General features: G+C 47.1%; 1 long non-coding RNA gene across 1 annotated transcript; it reads left to right on the top strand.

Annotated features, from left to right (window-relative positions):
* Window positions 1–491: 491 nt before the first annotated feature.
* On the top strand, window positions 492–17,939 carry LOC123357207. The gene is made up of 3 exons (XR_006575523.1): window positions 492–533; window positions 17,405–17,518; window positions 17,880–17,939. It is a non-coding gene; the product is annotated as an uncharacterized LOC123357207 (long non-coding RNA).
* Window positions 17,940–23,766: the final 5,827 nt, after the last annotated feature.

Raw genomic sequence — 23,766 nt, 5'->3', positions numbered from 1 at the left:
CAGACTCATAGTGCTGGAGCCCGACCTGACTAACCAGCGGCTGCTGTGAGATATGAAGGGGGCACCCACCAGTGAGGCTTAGGGGAGATTCCCCTCCCTTCACATCCAGCTCTTCAGAATGGGGAGGTTGTTGGGCTTCCTACCAGGGAGCTGTCCCTGGACCCTGCTAGGAGCCCTATCTCCTGTGTCAGTCAGTGGCTAGTAGGTGTGTGATGGCTCTGCTGGGAGAGAGGAGGGGCTCTCGCTTCATCCCCTCCTGCTGGTGTTTCCTGGATGCTCTGAGCAGGGTGGGGGTGGGACTCTGACTGCAATCCACCCAGAGTTTCTGTTTGGCTCCTGTCCCCCATGTATAGGCAGGCTGTGAGTGGGGCAGCAGGTACTGAGTGTTGGACTCTTGCTCTTTCAGGGGCCGGTGACCTTCGAGGAGGTGGCTGTGTATTTCACCAGGGAAGAGTGGGCTCTGCTGGACCCCGCTCAGAGAGCCCTCTACAGGGATGTCATGCAGGAGAACTATGAGAATGTGACCTCGCTGGGTAAGGGTTCCTGTCCCCTTGGTTCTTGGAAGGGGAAAAGAAGAAAGATGGTTCATGCCACCCCCCAATGCCACCTCTACTCTGCCCTGTTTCAGCATCACCCCAATATGCCAGTAGCACACAAGCTACCAGGGACCCTCCCCTGCTGCAGAACACTTTGGGAACAGAGCACAGGAGCCGTATTGCACAGTGTCAAATAGCTCCTGTTTGCTCAAGTAAAACTGAGGGTTAGGTGCAGCATAATCAGCAGAAGCTTCCTACTCCTGATCTCTCAAACCATGAGCCTTCTCCACCCAGACCACAATTATGCTTGGGGTGTAACGAGCAGGCTGCTGGAGTCAGCTGCTGATCCAGGTTACTTATCACACAGACAGTCCGTTCATCCTTGAATGCTGGCTGGGGGTATCCAGAGAAGGAAGCTCAGTGGCGGATTTAGCGTTAGTGGGGCCCTGTGCTCAGCTCCATTTTAGGGGTCCCTCCTTGGGACATAAGCAACAAAAAGAACATTCTCTCATTTCCCTCCCACCCCCATTTTTCATTCTTTTTTTTCCTTCCTTCTCCTATAAGTAATAGGAAGTAAATGAAAATAAAGTGAGGTACATTGATTGTTTTTGTCATCTAACCGATTTTTCCACAGACCACTTGAAAATGACTGAGAGTCTTGGTGCACCACTTAACGATCTTTCCATGTACTGTTTGTGCCGTTAGCTAACTATTTTAAAGTGCTTTGGATAAGAGCCCTTTATTAAAAATTAAAAATGTTGGAGTGCAGGGTCTGGCCAGGAGTTAGGGTGTGGGAGGGGGCTGAGGGTTGGGGCAGGGGATTGGGGTGTGGAGCACTTACCTGGAGCAGCTCCTGTTTCATGCGAGCAATGCAGCTGGGGATGTGGGGGGGCAGGAGTCAGGGTGGGCAGGAGGCTGTGTGGGAAGGGTGCAGGAGTCAGGGCTTGGGGTGTGTGTGTGGTGGCAGGGGGTGGGGGATAAGTGGTTATGGGTGGCTGCAGGAATCAGGGAGGGCAGGGAACTGGGGTGTGTTTGAGAGGGGTGAAGGAGTAAGGGCTGGGGGTGTGAGGGGATGCAAGGGTCAGGGAGGGCAGGGTGTTCAGGGGGCAGGAGTCAGGGCTGGGGGTGCAGGGTCTGGGAGGGAGTTGGGGTGCAGGAGCAGCTGGAGATTGGGGTGCAGGGTCTGGCCAGATTTTAGGATGCAGGAGGGGGCTCAGGGTTGGGGCAGGAGGTTGGGGTGTGAAGTGCTTACCTGGGGCAGCTCCCATGTGGTGTGAGGGGTGCAGGTGGCAATGTAGAGGGGGGTGTGCAGGAGCTCCCATTTGGTGCTCAGGGTGCGGTTGTGGATGTGTGGGGGGGGTGCAGGAGTCAGAGCAGGGGGGGTGAGGGCTCGTTATGTGGGAGGGGATGCAGGAGTCAGGTCTAGGGCTGGGAGGGTGGGCTGGGGTACTGGGGGTGCTCCCAACCCCCTATCCTGATTGGCTCAAGCAGGGGCTGGGGGGTATGTGATAGGGGAGTGCTTTGTAAAGCAGGGAGCTTTTCAAACAGGGCTGCAAACGGGGAGTTTTGTTAGGGAGTTTGGAAGGGGAGTGGGAAGGGGGCGAGGTACTCTTGCCATTCTTTAAAACACTTAAGCTATAATACAAACTTCTTGATTGAAACAAAAACCCTGTTAACCTAGGTGGCTGTAAGAGAGAATGCAGGCAGAAGCCCAGCAGCAGAGTGGGGGCTAGCCTGTTTATTGCTATCCTGTTTATTGCTCTCAATATAGCATGTATGATTACCTGCCCTGTGGGCGGGTGGCTTACGTCTGCATTCGGTGCAAGGAGCTCCTGGCCCTCAGAGACCGCGTGGAGGCTTTGGACGCCAGGGTGATGGAACTGGAGACGCTAAGGGAGGCAGAGAAGTATGTTGATGAGGCTTTCCGGGACACTTGTAGATTTCTCCCACCTCTGGTCAGACAGCCACTGCGCTGTTGAGGAGGAGGAAAGGCCCAGGGAAGGAGAGCTGTCAATGGGAGCAGAGGGAAACCTTCCCGTAGTTGGGACCCTCCTCCCAGATGGTGTTGGGGTAACCTCTTGCACTGAGGTTACCTCTCTGGGGAGGGAACCCCAGGCAGTAAGAAAAGGCAGCTGTTAGTAATGGGAGATTTGATCATTAGAAACAAGGATAGCTGGGTTTGTGATGACTGGGAGAACCGTATGGTGACTTGCCTGCCTGGTGCAAAGGTTGCTGATTTCTCGAGGCATCTAGATAGATTTATGTGTAGTGCTGGGGAGGAGCCGGTGGTCGTGGTACATGTAGGCACCAATGACATAAGGAACGGTAGGTGAGACGTCCTGGAGGCCAAATTTAGTCTGCGAGGAAAGAGACTGAAATCTGGGACCTCTATGGTGGCATTCTCAGAAAAGCTTCCACGCACAGGGCCAGGTAGGCAGGCAGAGCTTCAGAGTCTCAATGCGTGGATGAGATGATGGTGTAGAGAGGAGGCGTTTAGATTGATTAGGACCTGGGGAAACTTTGGGGATGGGGGGCCTATACAGGAAGGATGGGCTCCACCTAAACCAACGTGGAACCAGACTGCTGGCACTTAATATGAAAAAGGTTGCAGAGCAGTTTTTAAACTAAGAGAATGGGGAAAAGCCAATGGCTGCAGAGGAGCTCGTGGATTGGACAGAGACTTGTCTTAGAGGGGAGTCTAGTGATAGAGATTTTCTAGTTTTAGTCAGGAAGAGAGGCTGGAAGAGGATAAAGTAGGGGCCAGATCAGACGAGAAGCATTCACACACACAAGAATCTGACACATCAGAAAAGGGCAGACAAATAAACAGTGGCAAGTTTTTCAAGTGCTTGTACACAAATTCCAGAAGTCTAAATAATAAGATGGGTGAATTAGAGTGCCTCTTGTTAAAGGAGGATATTGACATAATAGGCATCACAGAAATCTGGTGGAGTGAGGACAATCAATGGGACACAGTCATTCCAGGGTACAAAATATATCGGAAGGACAGAGCAGGTCATACTCGGGGGGTGGGGAGGGGAGTGGCACTGTATGTTAAAGAAAATGTAAACTCAAATGAAGTAAAAAATCTTAAATGAAACCACATGTTCCATAGAATCTCTATGGATAGTAATTCCATGCTCTAATAAGAATATAACAATAGGGCTCTGTTATCGACCACCTGTCAAAGACAGTGATAGTGAGGATGAAATGCGAAGAGAGATTAGAGAGGCTATCAAAATAAAGAAATCCATAATAATGGGAGATTTCAATTATCCCCATATTGACTGGGTACATGTCACCTCAGGACAAAATGCAGAGACAAAATTTCTGGATACTTTAAATGACTGTTTCTTGGAGCAGCTGGTACAAGAACCTGCAATAGGAGAAGCAACTCTCGATTTAGTGCTGAGTGGAGCGCAGGATCTAGTCCAAGGGCTAACTATAACAGGACCGCTTGGAAATAGTGACCATAATATAACAACATTTAACATTCCTGTGGTGGGAAGAACAGCTCAACACTGGCATTTATTTTCAGGAAGGGGAACTGTGCAAAAATGAGGGGGTTAGTTAAACAGAAATTAAAAGGTACAATGACTAGAGTGAAATCCCTGCAAGCTGCATGGACACTTTTCAAAAACACAATATTAGAGGCCCAAATTAAATATATACCCCAAATTAAAAAACACAGCAAAAGAACTAAAAAAGAGTCACCGTGGCTTAACGACCATGTAAAAGAAGCAGTGAGAGATAAAAAGGCATCTTTTAAAAAGTGGAAGTCAAATCCTAGTGAGGTACATAGAAAGGAGCATAAACACTACCAAATTAAGTGTAAAAATGTAATAAGAAAAGCCAAAGAGGAGTTTGAAGAAGGGGCTAGCCAAAAACTCAAAAGGTAATAACAAAAGCAGGAAGCCTGCTAAACAGACCTGGGGCCACTGGACGATTGAGATACGAAAGGAGCCCTTAAAGACGATAAAGTCATTGCGGAGAAACTAAATGGATTCTTTGCTTCAGTCTTCATGGCTGAGGATGTTGGTGAGATTCCCAAACCATTTGTGGGTGACAAATCTGAGGAACTGCCACAGATTGAAGTGTCACTAGAGCAGGTTTTGGAACTACTTGATAAACTTAACTGTAACAAGTCACCGGAACCAGATGGTATTTACCAAGAGTTCTGAAGGAACTCAAATGTGAAATTGAGGAACTATTAGCTATGGTTTGTAACCTGTCCTTTAAATCGGCTTCTGTACCCAATGACTGGAAGTTAGCTAATGTAACGCCAATATTTAAAAAGGGCTCTAGAGGCGATCCTGGCAGTTGCAGACTGGTAAGTCTAACGTCTGTACCAGGCAAATTAGTTGAAACAATAGTAAAGGAATAAAATTGTCAGGCACATAGAAGAACAAAAATTGTTGAGCAAAAGTCATTATGGTTTCTGTAAAGGGAAATCATGTCTTACTAATCTATTAGAGTTCTTTGAAGGTGTCAACAAACATGTGGACAAGGGGGAATCCAGTGGACATAGTGTACTTAGATTTCCAGAAAGCCTTTGACAAGGTCCCTCACCAAAGGCTCTTACATAAATTGTTATCATGGGATAAGAGGGAAAATCTTTTCATGGATTGAGAACTGGTTAAAAGACAGGGAACAAAGGGCAGGAATAAATGGTAAATTTTCAGAATGGAGAGGAGTAACTAGTGGTGTTCCCCAAGGGTCAGTCCTAGGACCAATCCAATTCAACGTATTCATAAATGATCTGGAGAAAGGGGTAAACAGTGAGGTGGCAAAGTTTGCAGATGATACTTGTGACGATGCGGTTCTGATGGGACCCAACTGAGAGTGACAAATCGCTTAAAACAGGGCAGTTACAGCCCAAGGCTGGGATTTTTCCACCTCTAAGGCAAACGAAACCAGCCAGACAAAGAGGACTTTGGTTTCACCTCACTGGTTAACCACAAGTCACACAAGCAATTCCCTTAGACACTCCAGTCTTCCAGTATCACCACCAGTGCCACTCGTCCTGGGGATGAATGGTTATGAAAACCAACACCCCAATACAAGAAAAAGGTTCTCTCGATCGATCCCAAGGAATCAAGCCCCAGACCCAGGTCAATATACACATCAGATCTTACCCACAAATCACGCTGTTGCCAATCCTTTAGAGTCTAAAGGTTTCTTCATAAAAGGAAAAACATAGAGATGAGAGCTAGAATTGGTTAAATGGAATCAATTACATGCAGTAATGGCAAAGTTCTTAGTTCAGGCTTGTAGCAGTGATGGAGTAAATTGCAGGTTCAAATCAAGTCTCTGGAGTACATCCTCCTCTGGGATGGGTCAGTCAGTCCTTTGTTCAAAGCTTCAGTTTGTAGCAAAGTTCCTCCAGAGGTAAGAAGCAGGATTGAAAACAACATGGAGATGAGGCATCAGCCTTTTATAGGCTTTTCGAGGTGTAAGAACCTCTTTGTTCTTACTGTTGAAAATGACAGCAAAATGGAGTCTGGAGTCACATGGGCAAGTCCCTGCATACTTTGCTGAGTTACAAGGCGTATCTGCCTTCTCTCAATGGGTCAGTTGAATAGCTGATCGTCCTTAGTGGGCCATCAAGCAGGCGAGGCAGAGCTAACACCAAGTTGTCTGGGGCCTTGTCTACACTACAAGACTATTTCGAATCAACTTAGTTCGAATTTGTGGATTCGACCTTATGAAGTCGAATTTGTGTATCCATACTAAATACACTAATTCGAATTTCTGAGTCCACATTCACGGGGCCAGCGTCGACTTTGGAAGCGGTGCACTGTGGGAAGCTATCCCACAGTTCCCGCAGTCCCCGCTGCCCATTTGAATGCTGGGTAGAGCCCCCAATGCCTGCTGGGGGGAGAAATGTGTCGAGGGTGGTTTTGGGTAAGTGTCGTCATTGAACCGTCAATCACAACCTCCCTCCCTCCCTCCTTGAAAGCGCCTGCGGGCAATCTGTTCGTGCACTTTTCTGGTCAGTGACAGCGCGGACGCCACAGCACTGCAAGCATGGAGCCCGCTGCGATCATCGCCGTTTTCTCCTCCTCGCACTTTATCGTCCACCTCTTCCACAGTCAGCTGCTGAGAAATTGGGCTACTTTTCAATGGTGCTGCAAGCACCGGGGGACCGTAGGGGACGTTTTACCAACATGAACGTCGGGTGGCCGGGCAAGGTTCATGATGCGTGTGTTTTCAGGAACTGTGGGCTGTTCAGACGCCTGCAGGAAGGTAGTTTCTTCCCGGACCTCGAAATAAGTGTTGTGGATGTGCAGATGCCTATAGTCATCCTCGGGGACCCAGCCTGCCCGCTAATGCACTTGCTCATGAAGCCCTATACAGGCGCCTGGGACAGCGACAAGGAACTCTTCAAACACCAGCGAGCAGCGAGACCTGTGACTGTTCATTTTCTTGACAGAGAAGCTGAACCTGCCCCTGTTTCTTTACCCAGTTACTGTTGAGTCTCCTCTTCGGTTACATACCCCGTTCACCCCGTTACCCCCACTTCCAGCACATGTGTAAAAATAAAATACATGTCCCATTATTACTTAACAAAGGTTTCTTTATTCATGACTTTTCGTGAAAGGGTTGAAACTGGGACGCAGACTGTGCTGGGTAGGGTGTGCGGTGATGTAAAGACCGCCTCTAAACTCAAGGAATGACAGGCTCCTGCTCCTAGAGCGGTCCGCAGTGCCGGAATGCTTCTTTCAACGGAGCCTGCCATCCCTCTTTATGGAATTCTGTCTGCGGGCGGATATGTGACCTTGTGCTGGAGGAGGACGGATACAGATTCCTCAGCTGCGTGACTCAGCGGTCCAGGACAAGGACCGCTGTATAAGATCTGTAACCGCCCTCCCCTGCTGCAAAGTCACATCTCCCCCACCCACACAGATCCTGGAAACCACCTCCCATACCGACCAGGGTGCCTACTGACTGCACCGTGTGTGTGACCCGCTGCTGATCCTGCCCCCGTGTCTGTACCCTGGGAAAGGTGACTGTCCTATGCAATTAACCACCCCCTTCCCCACGCCCCCCATTCGAACACAGTATCCTTTGAAAAAACATAACGGAAACAGTAATTAACAGCAAAGCATTTTTATTAATTACGTAGACAGTTAGGGGATGGGACTGGGATTGGGACTACTGTGAGTCTGTAAGTAAAGGACTTCGGCAAATGTAGGGTATGAGAGCTTTTGGGTACTTGAGCACTGTGCTGTGGTGCTGTGACAGTATTCACGTCCCCGGCCGCCCCTCCTCCTGGTTACTTTGGGTGAGGGGGATATGGGACTTTGTGGCGGGGGAGGGCGGTTGCAGATACACTGCAGGGGGGCTCTGTCCTCCTGCGGTCCTGCAGAACATCCACAAGGCGCCTGAGCGTGTCCGTTTGCTCCCTCACTAGTCCAAGCATTGTTTGAGTCGCCTGCTTGTCTTCCTCACGCCACCTCTCCTCCCGTTCACTGTGTGAGCGCTGGTACAGAGAGACGGTCTCCCTCCACTGTATCTGCTGGTCCGCCTCGGCTAGGTAGCAGCCCATACGTTCCTCGAACATCTTGTCCCTTGTCTTTTTTTTTCGCCGCCTAATCTTGCCAAGCCTCTGCGAGGGGGATGCTGTGGCAGGTCTGGAGACAGTGGAAGCTGTGAGATGGGAAACAGGGAGTGAATTCCTTGCAAATATACATTTTTGCGAACAATTAACTGAGTCTAGGCTGTCTGTGTGAATTCTTGGTTGAGAGCCCTGTGCCTGCTGGGGCACAAATCATTTTTGCGGTGGATTCTGGGTAAATGTCGCCATTCATTCCTTCCTCCGGGAAAGCAACGGCAGACAATCATTTTGAGCACGTTTTCCATGAATTGCCCTGGCATACGCCATAGCGTGGCAACCATGGAGCCTGTTTTGGATTTTGTGTATGTCACCATATGTGTACTAGATGCCGCTGACAGAGGCGGGCCAGCAGCGCTGCACAGCAGCATGCTTTTGCTTTTGCATGACAGCAGCGATGGTTGTTTTCCCTTTCACTTTTCCCTTTCACTTCTGGGGGTGGGTGGGGGGTGCGCGCAAATTGCAGAACTATGCCCTGACCCACCGCGGACACTGTGTTTGACCCTAGAAGCATTTGGAGCTCATCCAAGAATGCAAATACTTTTCGGAGACAGCAGGAACTGTGGGATACCTTGCGTCCTCATTCCCCCCTCCCTCCATGAGCGTCCATTATATTCTTTGGCTTTCCGTTACGCTCGTCACGCAGCTGCGTGCTGAGTCTGTGCTATGCCGTCTGTCCGTAGATTTTTTAAAAATACTTTGGGCCAGGCGTAAAATTACATTAATTCCCCTAATTAGATGCAGGAGTCTCCGAGCGAGATCACCCTGAGGACGGTCACTGAAGGAGATAGAGAACGCATGCTGCGTGAAAGCTAGCATGAACCAGGGCCCGATGCAGCCGTGCTCGGGGAGGCAGTGCTCCATGAGTAATTCATGAAAGCCTCGCGCGGAAAAGTGTGCTACCACGGAGCACCCAATAAGGCAGCTCTCCCCAGGAACCTCCTGCTGATGCTTTCCGATTAACGGAAGGAGAGCTTCGTTGAGATCTCCCTGGATGATTTCTGTTCTATCCCCATATATAGAGAGACCTCCTTTTCACACACTTAAGATTCCTGTTATATTAAGAATAAAAGTTAACATGGTTAAAGCACTTACCGACTGATCCTTCCCCTGATTCAGGATCCGGGTTCATGGCCGGGGAGGGTTGGTAGGGGATCTCCGTGACGGTGATGAATAGATCCTGGCTGTCGGGGAAGCCAGCGTTGTAAGCGCTGTCGCCTGCCTCATCCTCCACAAACACTTCCTTCATCTTCCCCGTCCGTGAACATCTCCGAGGAACTGTCCGTCGACACTGTCCCATCGTCAGAGTCCATGGTCACTGGTGGGGCAGTGCTGGCAGGCTCCGTAGCGTCCGTTTGCCGCTTTGATTTTTTGGTAGCCTTGTCTGGGGTCCTTTGTTTTCACGCGGCGCTGCGTTGCATGACGGCTGTATCCTCTGTCTGGATCATGGCTCTGGAGACCTTCTCGTAGGTCTTTGCATTAAGTTTGTTGGAGCGCAGCTCCAAAAGCACAGACTCCTCGCCCCACACACCGATCAGATCGAAAAGTTCCCGGTCAGTCTATGCTGGGTCCCTCTTTCTATTCAGATATTACATGAACTGCTCTGCTGGAGAGCTCTGCATCGCTGCCGGTGCTGCTGAGCTCGCCCCGATGTCCAACCATGAAATGAGATTCTAACTGTCCAGAAAGGAAAAGGAATTCAAATTTTCCCGGGTCGTTTCCTGTGTGGCTGGTCAGAGCATCGAAGCTCGGACTGCTGTCCAGAGCGTCAGAGTGGTGCAGTGTGGGATAGCTCCCGGAGCTACTAAGTTCGATTTGCATCCACACCTAGCCTAATTCGAGCTAGCCAGTTCGAATTTAGCGTTACTCCACCTGTCGGGGTGGAGTACCAAATTCGAACTAAAGAGCCCTCTAGTTCGAATTAAATGGCTTCCTGGTGTGGACGGTTGAGCGGTTAGTTCGAATTAACGCTGCTAAATTCGACTTAAAGTCCTAGTGTAGACCAGGCCTGGGATGTCTCCCAGAAGCACAGCACACTGTCCAGCACACTCCTGAACAATGGGAGCTCATATGAAATCTGTTGTTTCATCAGTGGAAAATGACATGCACCAGCCTTGTTATTCCAAATGGAGTTTCCAACACACTTTAATCCAAACACACTGGTTTGATAAAAAAAGGAAACAAAATTTTTAACTACCGAAAAAAAAGATTTGAAGTGACTACAAGTAATGAGGCATAAAAGCCAGAATTGTTTATGAAAGAAATGCAAAGATAAAACACAAACTAATGTTTAACCTAACAAGCTAAAAGGGATTTAAAACAAATGTTTCTCTCACCATGTGCTGAGACAGGCTGGTTTTCCTTTCAGCCAGGACTCCCCCTAACCTGCCCCTGCTGCCCACATTCAGTTCTTCAGGAGTTGTCATGAGCAGAGCGAAAGGGGGAGAGAGAGAGTCTCATGCATTTTCCTCACCTCTTTTTATAATTCAGTCCTTTGTACTAGAAACCACTTCAGTTCTCAGCTGAGTCATGGTGACAGGCTGTCATAGATACGAGCTTCAAGTGTCCCTGTGATGGAATGTAAATGTCTTCTTCACAACTTCCCCCTGGTGGAGAATGGCTATTTGACCAGCTGTTTGCCTTGCTGTCTCTGAGGAACTTAAGGTTAGGGTTGCAGCTTTTTCAGTAATATCATACCGTAAAATCTCATCACTTTCCATACAATGTTACTACACATTGTAACAGGAGTATCAGAGGGGTAGCCGTGTTAGTCTGGATCTGTAAAAGGAGCAAAGAATCCTGTGGCACCTTATAGACTAACAGACAATTAGCAGCATGAGCTTTCGTGGGTGAATACCCACTTCTTCGGATGCAAGTAGTGGAAATTTCCAGGGGCAGGTATATATAAGCAAGCAAGAAGCAAGCTAGAGATAACGAGGTTAGTTCAATCAGGGAGGATGAGGCCCTGTTCTAGCAGTAGAGGTGTGAAAACCAAGGGAGGAGAAACTGGTTCTGTAGTTGGCAAGCCATTCACAGTCTTTGTTTAATCCTGAGCTGATGGTGTCAAATTTGCAGATGAACTGAAGCTCAGCAGTTTCTCTTTGAAGTCTGGTCCTGAAGTTTTTTTGCTGCAGGATGGCCACCTTAAGATCTGCTATTGTGTGTCCAGGGAGGTTGAAGTGTTCTCCTACAGGTTTTTGAATATTGCCATTCCTAATATCTGATTTGTGTCCATTTATCCATACAAACGGACTTCACTAAAATAAGACAGGAGATCTACATTACTCACTTCTCCTTTCTACAAAGGAAAAAGGACTGTAAGCTGTCTAAACTCCTACCTGCTACGTGGGGCCACAACTGTGGTACCCCTAACCCACCCAACAATATCGTCAATCTATCCAACCACACACTCAGCCCAGAAGAAAAGTCTGTCCTATTTCGGGGACTCTCTTTCTGCCCTGCCACCCCCACCAACATGATACAGTTCTGCGGCGATCTGGAAGCCTACTTTCGCCGTCTCCGACTCAAAGAATACTTTCAGGACAACACTGAACAACACACTGATACACAGTTACCCTCCCACCAACAGCACAAGAAGAAGAACTCCACATGGACTCCTCCTGAGGGTCGAAATGACAGTCTGGACCTATACATTGAATGCTTCCGCCGACGTGCACAGGCAGAAATTGTGGAAAAACAACATCGCTTGCCTCATAACCTAAGTCGTGCAGAACGCAATGCCATCCACAGCCTCAGAAACCATCCTGACATTATAATCAAAGAGGCTGATAAAGGAGGTGCTGTAGTCATGAACAGGTCTGACTACCAAAAGGAGGCCACCAGACAACTCTCCAATACCAAATTCTACAGGCCACTTCCCTCAGATCCCACTGAGGAATACACTAAGAAACTGCATCATCTACTCAGGACGCTCCCTACGCTAACACCGGAACAAATCAACATACCCTTAGAGCCCCGACCAGGGTTATTCTATCTACTACCCAAGATCCACAAACCCGGAAATCCTGGACGCCTCATCATCTCGGGCATTGGCACTCTCACTGAAGGACTGTCTGGATATGTGGACTCTCTACTCAGACCCTATGCCACCAGCACTCCCAGCTATCTCCGTGACACCACTGATTTCCTGAGGAAACTACAATGCATTGGTGACCTTCCAGAAAACACCATCCTAGCCACCATGGATGTAGAGGCTCTCTACACAAACATCCCACACACAGATGGAATACAAGCTGTCAGGAGCAGTATCCCTGATGATGCCACAGCACAACTGGTTGCTGAGCTCTGTGCCTTTATCCTCACACACAACTATTTCAAATTTGATGACAATATATATCTCCAGATCAGTGGCACAGCTATGGGCACCCGCATGGCCCCACAATATGCCAATATTTTTATGGCCGATCTGGAACAACGCTTCCTCAGTTCCCGTCCACTCACGCCCCTTCTCTACCTATGCTACATTGATGACATCTTCATCATCTGGACCCATGGGAAGCAGACTCTGGAAAAATTCCACCAAGATTTCAACAGCTTTCACCCCATCATCAACCTCAGCCTGGACCAATCTACACGGGAGGTCCACTTTCTAGACACCACGGTGCAAATAAGTGATGGTCACATTAACACCACCTTATACCGAAAACCTACCGACCGCTATGCCTACCTTCATGCCTCCAGCTTCCATCCCGGACACACCACAAGATCCATTGTCTACAGCCAAGCACTGAGGTACAACCGCATCTGCTCTAACCCCTCAGACAGAGACCAACACCTACTAAATCTCCACCAAGCATTCTCAAAACTACAGTACCCGCAAGAGGAAATAAGGAAACAGATCAACAGAGCCAGACGTGTCCCCAGAAGCCTCCTACTGCAAGACAAACCCAAGAAAGAAACCAACAGGACTCCACTGGCCATCACATACAGTCCCCAACTAAAACCCCTCCAATGCCTCATCAGGGATCTACAACCCATCCTGGACAATGATCCCACACTTTCACAGGCCTTGGATGGCAGGCCAGTCCTCGCCCACAAACAACCTGCCAACCTGAAGCATATTCTCACCAGTAACTGCACACCGCACCATAGTAACTCTAGCTCAGGAACCAATCCATGCAACAAACCTTGATGCCAGCTCTGCCCACATATCTACACCAGTGACACCATCACAGGACCTAACCAGATCAGCCACACCATCACCGGTTCATTCACCTGCACGTCCACCAATGTAATATATGCCATCATATGCCAGCAATGCCCCTCTGCTATGTACATCGGCCAAACTGGACAGTCTCTAAGGAAAAGGATAAATGGACACAAATCAGATGTTAGGAATGGCAATATTCAAAAACCTGTAGGAGAACACTTCAACCTCCCTGGACACACACTAGCAGATCTTAAGGTGGCCATCCTGCAGCAAAAAAACTTCAGGACCAGACTTCAAAGAGAAACTGCTGAGCTTCAGTTCATCTGCAAATTTGACACCATCAGCTCAGGATTAAACAAAGACTGTGAATGGCTTGCCAACTACAGAACCAGTTTCTCCTCCCTTGGTTTTCACACCTCTACTGCTAGAATAGGGCCTCATCCTCCCTGATTGAACTAACCCCGTTATCTCTAGCTTGCTTCTTGCTTGCATATATATACCTGCCCCTGGAAATTTCCACTACTTGCATCCGAAGAAGTGGGTATTCACCCACGAAAGCTCATGCTGCTAATTGTCTGTTAGTCTATAAGGTGCCACAGGATTCTTTGCTGCTTGTATTGTAACAGGAGGCTATTCAGTGGATTATGTCTTTTCAAATGGTACCTCACAAGCCCTACAGTGATAAATGAAGGGGAGGGGAGGGATCTCCCTTTTATAAACACCCAGCCAGCCAGTTGGCTGTAAAATCCCTGTTGGTGCGAGTTCTCTGCTTGCTTTATCTCTAAAGGGTTAACAAGCCAACAGGGTTTAAAAAAAAAAAAGTATTGGGGACCTGACCAAAAGAGCCAATGGAAAGGCTAGAACTTTGTTAAATGGGAAAGTAACTTTCCCTTTGTCTGTTGTTCTCCGGAGAAGGCGACACGGAGTAGCAATGCTGTTTATGGCTTGAAGCTGGTATGAAAATTCATCTTCCATACCTAGAAGAAATGATTTGGCCAGGGAATGTTTAGACAGACACAATCAGGTTTATTTTTTATTTTGGCTTTTGGATCTACTCGGTGCTATCCCAGATGCTTTTGTTTGCTTGTAAGCTTTAAGCTGAACCCCCAAGAAAGCTATTTTGGGTGCTTACAAACATTTTCTTTTAAGATCTAGCAGAAGCCTAAGTTCCAGATGTATTGTTTTCCTTTTCAGTTTTACTAAAATTTACCTCTTTTAAGAACAGGATTGGATTTTTGGTGTCCTAAGAAGTTTGTGTGTGTTGTTTGATTAGCTGGTAGCCACAGCTAATTTCCTTTGTTTTCTTTCTCAGCTCTTTCCCAGAGGGGAGGTGAAAGGGCTTGAGGGTGCCCCAGAGGGAAGAATTCTCAAGTGCTCCTTCCTGGGTCCAAGGGTTTGGGGGGGTTTTGCATTTGAGTGGTGGCAGCATTTACCAAGCCAAGGTCAGAGAAAAGCTGTAACTTTGGGGGTTTTAATACAAGCCTAGAGTGGCACAAATTAATCTGTAGAATCCTGTCGGGCCCCCACTTTCTGCACTCGGAGTGACAGAGTGGGGATTCAGCCCTGACACATACTATGAACAAAATTGATCATAATTTTCTAGAAGAGTGAACATAGGGGAACAGACTAGCACAGTGTCTGTGTGTTCCCAACATATATGTGGGTATTCTATTCCCTCACAAGCAAGGTGTTCGGCATCTTCAAACACCTGAGGAACCGGTCCTGGGAATTGACTGGTTTATTAAGTGACACTGTATGGAATTGAGAGACACTCTATATTATTATTATTTTATTATAAATACTGTGGCAAATTGCCAGTACTGTTATGCTGGGTCTCGTACTTTCTCTTCTTTGGGGAAGGTTCAGGGCGCCATTGCTTGCCTCCTAATCGGTATTTTAATTACCCCACTAGTGTCCTTGAGGAGGGGAGTGGAGAGGGAGGGACCTGGGCCCGCCCTCTTCTCCAGGTCCCAACCCAGGGGCCCTGAGGTTAGTGGTGAACCACTTGTACTGGCGGTTCCTTCCCCATGGCTACTTCCCTCTCCTGCCCTTCAGCTTGTGGAGGGGCTTCTTGCCCTCCTTCTACACAAGCCAGGTGCCCCTTACCTAGGGTTTTTGGATTTCTCAGCCCACCGCAGCACTCCTCCAAACTTTCCTTTTGTCTCTCTTCAAAACTGCTCTCTGCTCCAACCAAACCTTCCTACTCCAACTCCCCACACTGTCTGGCTGAAGCAGGGTTTTTTATCACCTGACTGCTGGTGCTCTAATTGGCTTCAGGTGCTCCAGTTAATTTGTAGCAAACCTTCCTCCCCTTGCAGGGAATAAGGCTCCCTGCTAACACTCTCCTGCTGCATCACAATACCAATATGATGAAATTGCAATGAATTGTGCTATATATGCCATGTAAGGAGTCAGTGAAAATGTTATGAGTTTCCACGTATGATAATCTTGTTTCTATCTTTGTATTGTGAGTTACAGATATGTAGGGTATATCTGTATTCCAGACTTGTGCATTGTTTCTGAGTGACACCCCCAGATATATTGGCATCAGCCCTGCCCAGCCTGTTCGATGGCCCAGCCAGAGTCATCAGCCATACAATGAACCCATTGAAAGGATTAAGGGGATACGCCTATTGAGTCAGCAAGACATGCAGGGTTATGCCTGTTGTGGCAAATTGCCGGCACTATTATGATGGGTCTCCTGCTTTCTCTTCTTTGGGGGAGGGGGGGGGGGTCAGCACCATTTCTTGCCCCTGAATTGGAATATTAACTGCCCCACTAGTGTCCTAGAGGAGGGGAGTGGAGAGGGATGGACCTGGGCCCACCCTCTACTCCAGGTCCCAGCCCAGGGGCCCTGAGGATAGTGGTGAACCACTTGAACTGATGGTTCCTTCCCCTGGGCTACTTCCCGCTCCTACCCTTCAGCTTGTGGGGGCTTCCTGCCCTCCCTCTGTACAAGCCAGGTGCCCCTTACCTGGGGTCTTGGACTTCTTAGCCCACTGCAGCACTTCTCCAAACTTTCCTCTGCTTCCCTTCAAACTGTTCTCTGCTCCAATACCAATCCCCTCTGCTCCAACTCCTTCCCTGTCTGATTGGAGCAAGGGTCTTTATCAGGTGACTGACTGCAGGTGCTCTAATTGGCTTCAGGTGTTCTAGTTAATCTATAGCAAACTTTCTTCCCTCTGCAGGGAATAAGGCTCCCTTCTAACCCTCTCCTGCTGCCCTCTGGCCAGGCTGTATCACACTGTGTACTGAGAACTCCAAGGCTTTTCCATGCCATGTGCTGTGAAGCTTGTGTTTGGGACCCAGGAATTAGAAGCCACTTGGCAAAAGAAATATAAAGGGCAGCTGCATCATCTCCATTTTGTCTTCAATTCCTCTTCCTACCTCTGGAGCAACTTCTCTACAAACTGAAGGCTTGAACAAAGGACTGAATAATGTGGATGTGTACCAGAGAGCCTTTCAAGCCAGAAACTCACCAATACTGCTAAGAACCAGATGTATAGATTTCTGAATGTGTCTGACTGCTTTCCCATTTAACAACTCCCTTTTTCTTTCTTTCTTTCTTTTATAATAAACCTTTAGTTCAGATGCTTTCTTGCTTATAAACCTTTAGTTTAGATGCCAATGATTGGCTGGCATCGTACTATTTTGAGTAAGATCCAAACCTATACTGACCTGGTAATGTGACTGACTCTGGGGTCAGAAGAACACTTTGTTTATGTGAGCAGAGTTTTTAAATAACCTCTCACTGTGCTGGACCTAGGTGCTGATTAGGAGTCAGAGAACTGGCATGCAATAAAGGGGGCCGTGTGATTTCTTTTTTCAGTTTCTCGATAACCAGTGTGGGGGATCAGAAGCACAGTTGGTGACTGGTCGGTGAGTTTAACTTCTGTGTTAACCACCAGTTTGGGGAGCCTCTGCTCTCCCTTTTTCAGCCTGCCCTGGTCTTGGCATTTTCAGTGAGGACTAGCCCAGGCACACCGGGTCACACTAAATATTAAAGTTAAATTAATAGAATGTTTTTTATGACAAAGTTTTATGAAATCAACGGAACTCCTTTGTTTTCTTTCATCTGAGCAGGGTTTCCATTTTCCAAACCTGATGTGATCTCCCAGCTGGAACAAGGGGAAGAGCCATGGGTCTCAGACCTGCAGGGTTCAGAAGGAAAACAGACCATGAGTTCTCTCTGCAGAGGTGAGGAAACATTAAACCAACTCTGAGTGTGAAAGTGCCTGAAGGAAACATCTGGGATGCCCTACAAAGCCCTTGAGAGGTTTCTCAGTTCATTATTGTTGCCAGCAGGGGTCATATCCTCAGGGTAACTATAGCTCATGGCTTCCCATAGATTCTAGCAGACACCAGGCAGTAGCTTCCTCCCTTCCCCCTGCGTATTTGGATGGCATTTGAAAGCCAGATTGATCCCCTCCTCACTCCTGTTTTGGGGAAGAGTATGGGGGAGTTCAGTTTGTGATTTTTATTTGACCTCCCTCCAGCACTTAGTTTGTTTTGGCTTTTCACTTTTCATCCCTGTTTGATGTTTCTGTCTTTTTCACAGCAGGTGATGCAATGGCATGTGAGAAAGAGGAGCAGAATTCTCAGCAGAAAAATGTTCAGCAAGTGGATAAACACAGAGCATTATTGCAAAGATCAAAAAGCCATGTGTCCAGGAGTCATGAGGAGGAAAAATCCTGTGAGATTCAGCACAGACCAGAAAGAGAACAAGGAAACCAGCCGGGGGTGAAAATGGGTAAACGTATTTCCTCTCAGGGAACTCAGAAGGACCTCAAGGAAACCACAACAAAGCAGGAAATCATCATTGGAAAGAGAAAAAATACATGCACAGAGTGTGGAAAAAACTTACGTGACTACTCAGCCCTTCTTGATCATCAGAGAATCCACACAGGGGAGAGGCCCTACGAATGCCGTGAGTGTGGGAAAACCTTCACTCAAATATCAAACCTTTCTGTTCATCAGAGAATCCACACGGGGGAAAGGCCCTACGAATGCCGTGAGTGTGGGAAAAGCTTCACTCAAAGAGCAGCCCTTTCTGTTCATCAGAGAATCCACACGGGGGAAAGGCCCTACAAATGCAGTGAGTGTGGGAAAACCTTCACTCAAAGAGCAGCCCTTTCTGTTCATCAGAGAATCCACATGGGGGAAAGGCCCTACGAATGCCATGAGTGTGGGAAAACCTTCAATCGCAGCTCAAACCTTTCTGAACATCAGAGAATCCACACAGGGGACAGGCCCTACAAATGCAGTGAGTGTGGGAAAACCTTCACTACCAGCTCAGCCCTTTCTGTTCATCAGAGAATCCACACAGAGAAGAGGCCCTATGAATGCAGTGAGTGTGGGAAAAACTTCACTCAAAGATCAGCCCTTTCTAGACATCAGAGAATCCACACAGGGGAGAGGCCCTACAAATGCCGTGAGTGTGGGAAAACCTTCAATCGCAGCTCAGACCTTTCTAAACATCAGAGAATCCACACAGGGGACAGGCCCTACAAATGCCGTGAGTGTGGGAAAAGCTTCACTGAAAGATCAGTCCTTTCTGTTCATCAGAGAATCCACACAGGGGACAGGCCCTACAAATGCCGTGAGTGTGGGAAAACCTTCACTAGCAGCTCACACCTTTCTAGACATCAGAGAATCCACACGGGGGACAGGCCCTACGAATGCCGTGAGTGTGGGAAAACCTTCTCTTGGCACTCAGCCCATATTAGCCATCAGAGAATCTGCAAGGGCAATGAACACCATAAAACCCTCCAGGGCTATCAATTTTTTTTCTTTAATACTTTTCCTGATTCCCATATAGTAACTTTTTAAATCTGTTTGAACTGTTTGCAGCACTGTTATCCCTCAGCTTGGCCAGATGAGTGGCCCATTTATGCCTTTTGTAGTTTGCCTTCTTTTGAGGTGGGCCCATGTGTCCTTTCTATCAACTCAATTATCCCACAAGTAACTGGAGTGTGCCCTTCTTATGAGGAACCAGGGAGCGTCACATTTATACCATTGCTCCTATTGCAAAGTGATTGTTAGAGTCGCCAGTGATACAGATTGTATCCGTGCCAGTTGTTCTCACGTTGCTCTGGGTTGTGCTGAAGAGCAGTTACATTGGGAATTTTTCATGTTATAGTTAAATAAAGATGAGCAGGGGGAAAAAGTGTCATTTCAGCCTCTGTGACACTGGAAGGAGATGGGGTGGTTCAGAGAATCCCTCCTTCCCCATCATTCCAGAACTGTTACATTTTGGCTTCTCTGTGCAGAGTTTATTTTCATCACATTCTATCCCTCCACTTCTCAAAATGTCATATGAGGAAGAGTTCTCAGCTGTCTGTGCTTGGCGATGATGCTTTGATTTCTTTCCTCCTATATCAGAGTCGCTATGACTGGAGATGAAAGTGTCAAAGACCTGGAAGGGGAATTTAAATGGATCCCAAACATAGTGTGATTATTTGGCGTTTAAATTCCAGGTTTCATCTACTGGTAAAGCCACTTCTGGCAAGAGGACTATTTTGTCCCCCATTATGGGGATGCTGGGATACTTACAATTTTGCAAATAACATAACTGACTATTGAGAGAGTGCTGAGTGAAGCTGCTTTGGATGGATCAGAGGAGAATGTGATGGGAGAATCTCTTGTCCTGATTCTAAATAATCAGATGTAACCTGCTCTGGAATTTCTCTTGATAATTTCATTGTCATGTATTCTGTCTCTCTGTAATGTGGGTTTCTCTCTTTCCTGAAGGCTGTTTGCTTACCCAATTGGATATTAGTTCAGTTCGATAGGACGTAGCTCAGATTTCTTGGAGAATTGAAGACAAATGACCATTTCCTAAAGTCCTCATTTGTCACTTCAGCTTTGCTTTTTCCCCACCCCTCCATGATGACACGGAGAAAGTTCAAGTGCAGTTCTGTCAACAGTGGAGAACGCTCCAATTTACTGCACATGCTAACAAAGAAACAGCAGTGATTTAAAATCTCCATTTGGAAATGGTGAACAACAGCAGAACCCCAAGTAACTGAGGGAAGTGGATATGATCACAGTGGAGTTCAATTATTTAAGTCAGTATTTTCTCAGATGATTTGGGGAGAGAATTCCACATTAAGTGATTTTTAACTTGGCAAAATGCCCATGTATTTGGTTCCCAAAGCATTTTTGTAACCCATGCCCCACAGAAGATCTTTCCTATTCGGAATGCTCCCCTTCATGATGCAGATGTTGAGGAAAGAGAAGTGGTATTTTTGTTCAATTTATCCTTAATAGTTGCTCAAAATGTGTATAAAATGAAATCAATGTTGGAAATCTAATAGCTGTAGAAAAATAGCTCTTTTTAAATAGAAATTCTAGCTCTGGTAACGAAGATTCTGATCCAGGCCTGTATCCAGTCCCTTGCCTGGCCCTGTGTCACCAAATTAAAGAAAAGCTGGGCACGTTTCCGGAAGCCATTGCTTACGACACTGCTGAGATTTTGAGTGGTTTTGTAAAGGATTCTACTTCTGAGAAGTGTAAATTCACCCTAAAAAGGGCAAGGAAACAAAGGGCATCGGGGATGTATGTTTTTTCGGATGAGGCAAGAAAAGGGAGTAGCATTGTCCCCCTTGGGTAGCCCCTGTTCAATTCCAGGTCAGAAAGCAAATCTCTTCTGCAAGAATATCCAAAAAATATTGTGTTTCACTTCACTTCATAAGTACAGGTGTGTGGCAATTAAATGATGACCCTAAAATTTCATAAAAGCAAAGAACGCTGAACAAAAAAGTGTGGGAAATACGGCTGTATCTGAGAAAATGGCTTGGAATGAAGGAAGACAAAAATTGATCGGTCGAGAGAAAAGGCCCTGTTTCCCCCTAGTTTGGAACTTCTCTCACAACTACTGGAATAGAAAAGCTAAACAAATGGTGTCCTATTGTTGCAAAGGAGATTGAAGTGAGGCCATTTTCTCCAGATAAAAGAAAATGGTCATGTCAGGAGTGGGATTTGAAACCACGTCTCTATGCAGAAACCAGAACACCCAAGAGAGAGGAAAAAAGAGTCTTAAAACTGGCACTTTGGACCAGTCCACAAGCCTAACGCTACAAAGAATGTGACTTATCAACCCTAGTTTTCATTAATATTTGATGACACTCTTTAGGGAGGCCAAGATGGCACATCTCTTTGAACTCCTAGAGCCCTTCTCCAGCACAGCTGATTTTTAGGCACACTCACCCGGACCTAAAGTTACACGTTCCCTGGAGTTCCATGAGTTCTGCGGTGTTGGAATCTCCCTGCTCACGTTTTAAGCGAACAAAAGATGGGTGCTGGCATTCTGAGACCCTCAAAATCCTGCCCTGGGGGCCAGAGAGTTAAGCAACCAGCATCCACAACCTCTACCATGATAGCATCCTGTCTGGCAACAACTCACTTATCAATAGCTGGGGCCTGAAATCCTCATTTCTTTGTTGTTCTATCACTGTAGTCTCCACTTTCCTATTGCTTGTCTGCATAATCTCTGTCTGGTTCTGTGATTGTTTCTGTCTGCTGGATAATTAATTTGTTGGCTGTAAAGCAATTCAGGTGGTGCGGTATAACTGGATAGATAATCATGTTACAGTATGTTGGGATTGGTTAGTTACATTTCAGTAAAATGATTGGTTAAGGTATAGCTAAGCAGAACTCCAGTTTTACTAAATAGTCTGCAGTCAATCAGGAAGTAAGGGGGGGGAATAAGGGCGGAATGGGAATGGGGGTAGGGGAATTGGAGTTATGTTTTGCTAAGGGGGGGGAATAGGAGGAGGGAATGGGAACAGGGACACAGATAAGCCTCTGTGGTGTGAGAGCTGGGAAGGGCAATACCGAGGAAGGAAATTGGAATCATTGCTTGCTGGAAATTCACCCCATAAACATTGAATTGTTTGCACCTCTTGAACTGCGGGTATTGCTGCTCTCAGGTCATGCGAGAAGGACCAGGGAATGGGAGGGTGATGGGATAACCCCTCTAAGAAGTACGTCTTTCAGGGTGTGAAAAACCCTGGAATCAGTATAATTAAGCTGCCCTAAGCCATGGTTAGATAGTGCTAAATGAAAGGAAAGATTGTTCTGTCAATGTAGCTATTACAAGGATGGAAAACCCCTCCAATCACTGTAGCAACTGTCTACTCCACAGTGCTGTAGCAGTGTCACAGCAGCATTTTAAGTGTAGGCAGCCTCAGAGAGACCAGGTCTGGCTCTGTGGATGCTCAGGCACTACAACAAGAGCAGTGACAATACACTGATGCTTCCGTAGTTGGCAGGATTCAAACTTGCCTGGGGAGACCCCAGTGGATTTCTAGTCCATCACCTTAACCACTTGGCCACAACTACTTGATGTATAGGTGCTTCACTACACAATGATTCTGTTCTCACTGAATTGTCACTTCCCATTGCTCAGACCAGCTCCCCCAGCACACTCCTGGCTGTGCATTAGTGTAAGTGTGTCCATGGCTGAACAACAAGAGTTCCTGCCCATTTCCCTTCCGGCTGGAGCATGATTAGAGTGTGTTTGTGGTTAACGACATTGCTATAGATTGTTGTTCATTCCCCACACTGACAATTCAGACCGTCCCGTTCCTATTCGAATCTCCACCAGATCATGTCAATAGCCGGAGTCAGGATTTCTCTGGGGCACTGAAATGTTTCAGGGGGTTGGTGCATGAACTCAGCCTTGCATCCATCCCAGGTGTTTCATGGACTAACAGCAGCAGCGTAAAGAAAGAGCTGATCCAATATCTCACTGTCAGAGGTGAAGGTGGCCTCGTCCCGTCTGCATGACCATTGCCATTGCAGGAGAGAAGGTTTCAATGGAATCGAATGCCCTGGCTCAGACAAGAGACACAGGGAGGTTTTGCTGTTCATGGATCTGTGCAAGGGAAATTGTGTCTCTGTGTGAAATTGAGGAGGGAAATGAAACGTCCACATGGTGGCCCAATGCCCTAAGGAATGTGGGGGATGGACTCCGGCAGGGAAATGATTTCACAGGATCAAGGTATTGCCCTGATTAAAAGCTATGGCTAAAAGGCAGCCTCTGTTGTTAGTTCCTGAACCTGTGTAGGGACGCCCGAGTGCGTATCAAGTCCATTGCCGTAACCAGGGGTAGTCGATTATTTTATCAAGATTCAAATTTCTTGGTCAAGGTATAGTCAATGTATAGTCGCCAGAAAAAATAATACACTGATAAGAAGAAGAATATAGAAATATTTTGCAGTCACTATGGGCATAACTATGATAATTGTTTTGTGTTTCACTCTTTATTATGGCACCACCTTCCTTCCCTTTAGACTTCTAGTTTACCAAGGGTAAAACTAAACATCTCTTCAGATACCAGGGAGTGTTTGTGTTCATTCCTGCTAGCTACACAGGGATTTGATGTAGCTGCTTTCAATCCTCCGGCTCTGCCGGGATAAGTAACATTTCAGGCTGTCACTGAA

This window comes from Mauremys mutica, unplaced genomic scaffold (genome assembly GCF_020497125.1).
Source record: "Mauremys mutica isolate MM-2020 ecotype Southern unplaced genomic scaffold, ASM2049712v1 000383F_np12_subseq_1:169594_obj, whole genome shotgun sequence".
Taxonomy (NCBI): domain Eukaryota; kingdom Metazoa; phylum Chordata; order Testudines; family Geoemydidae; genus Mauremys; species Mauremys mutica.
This window is presented reverse-complemented; position numbering and strand designations above follow the sequence as displayed.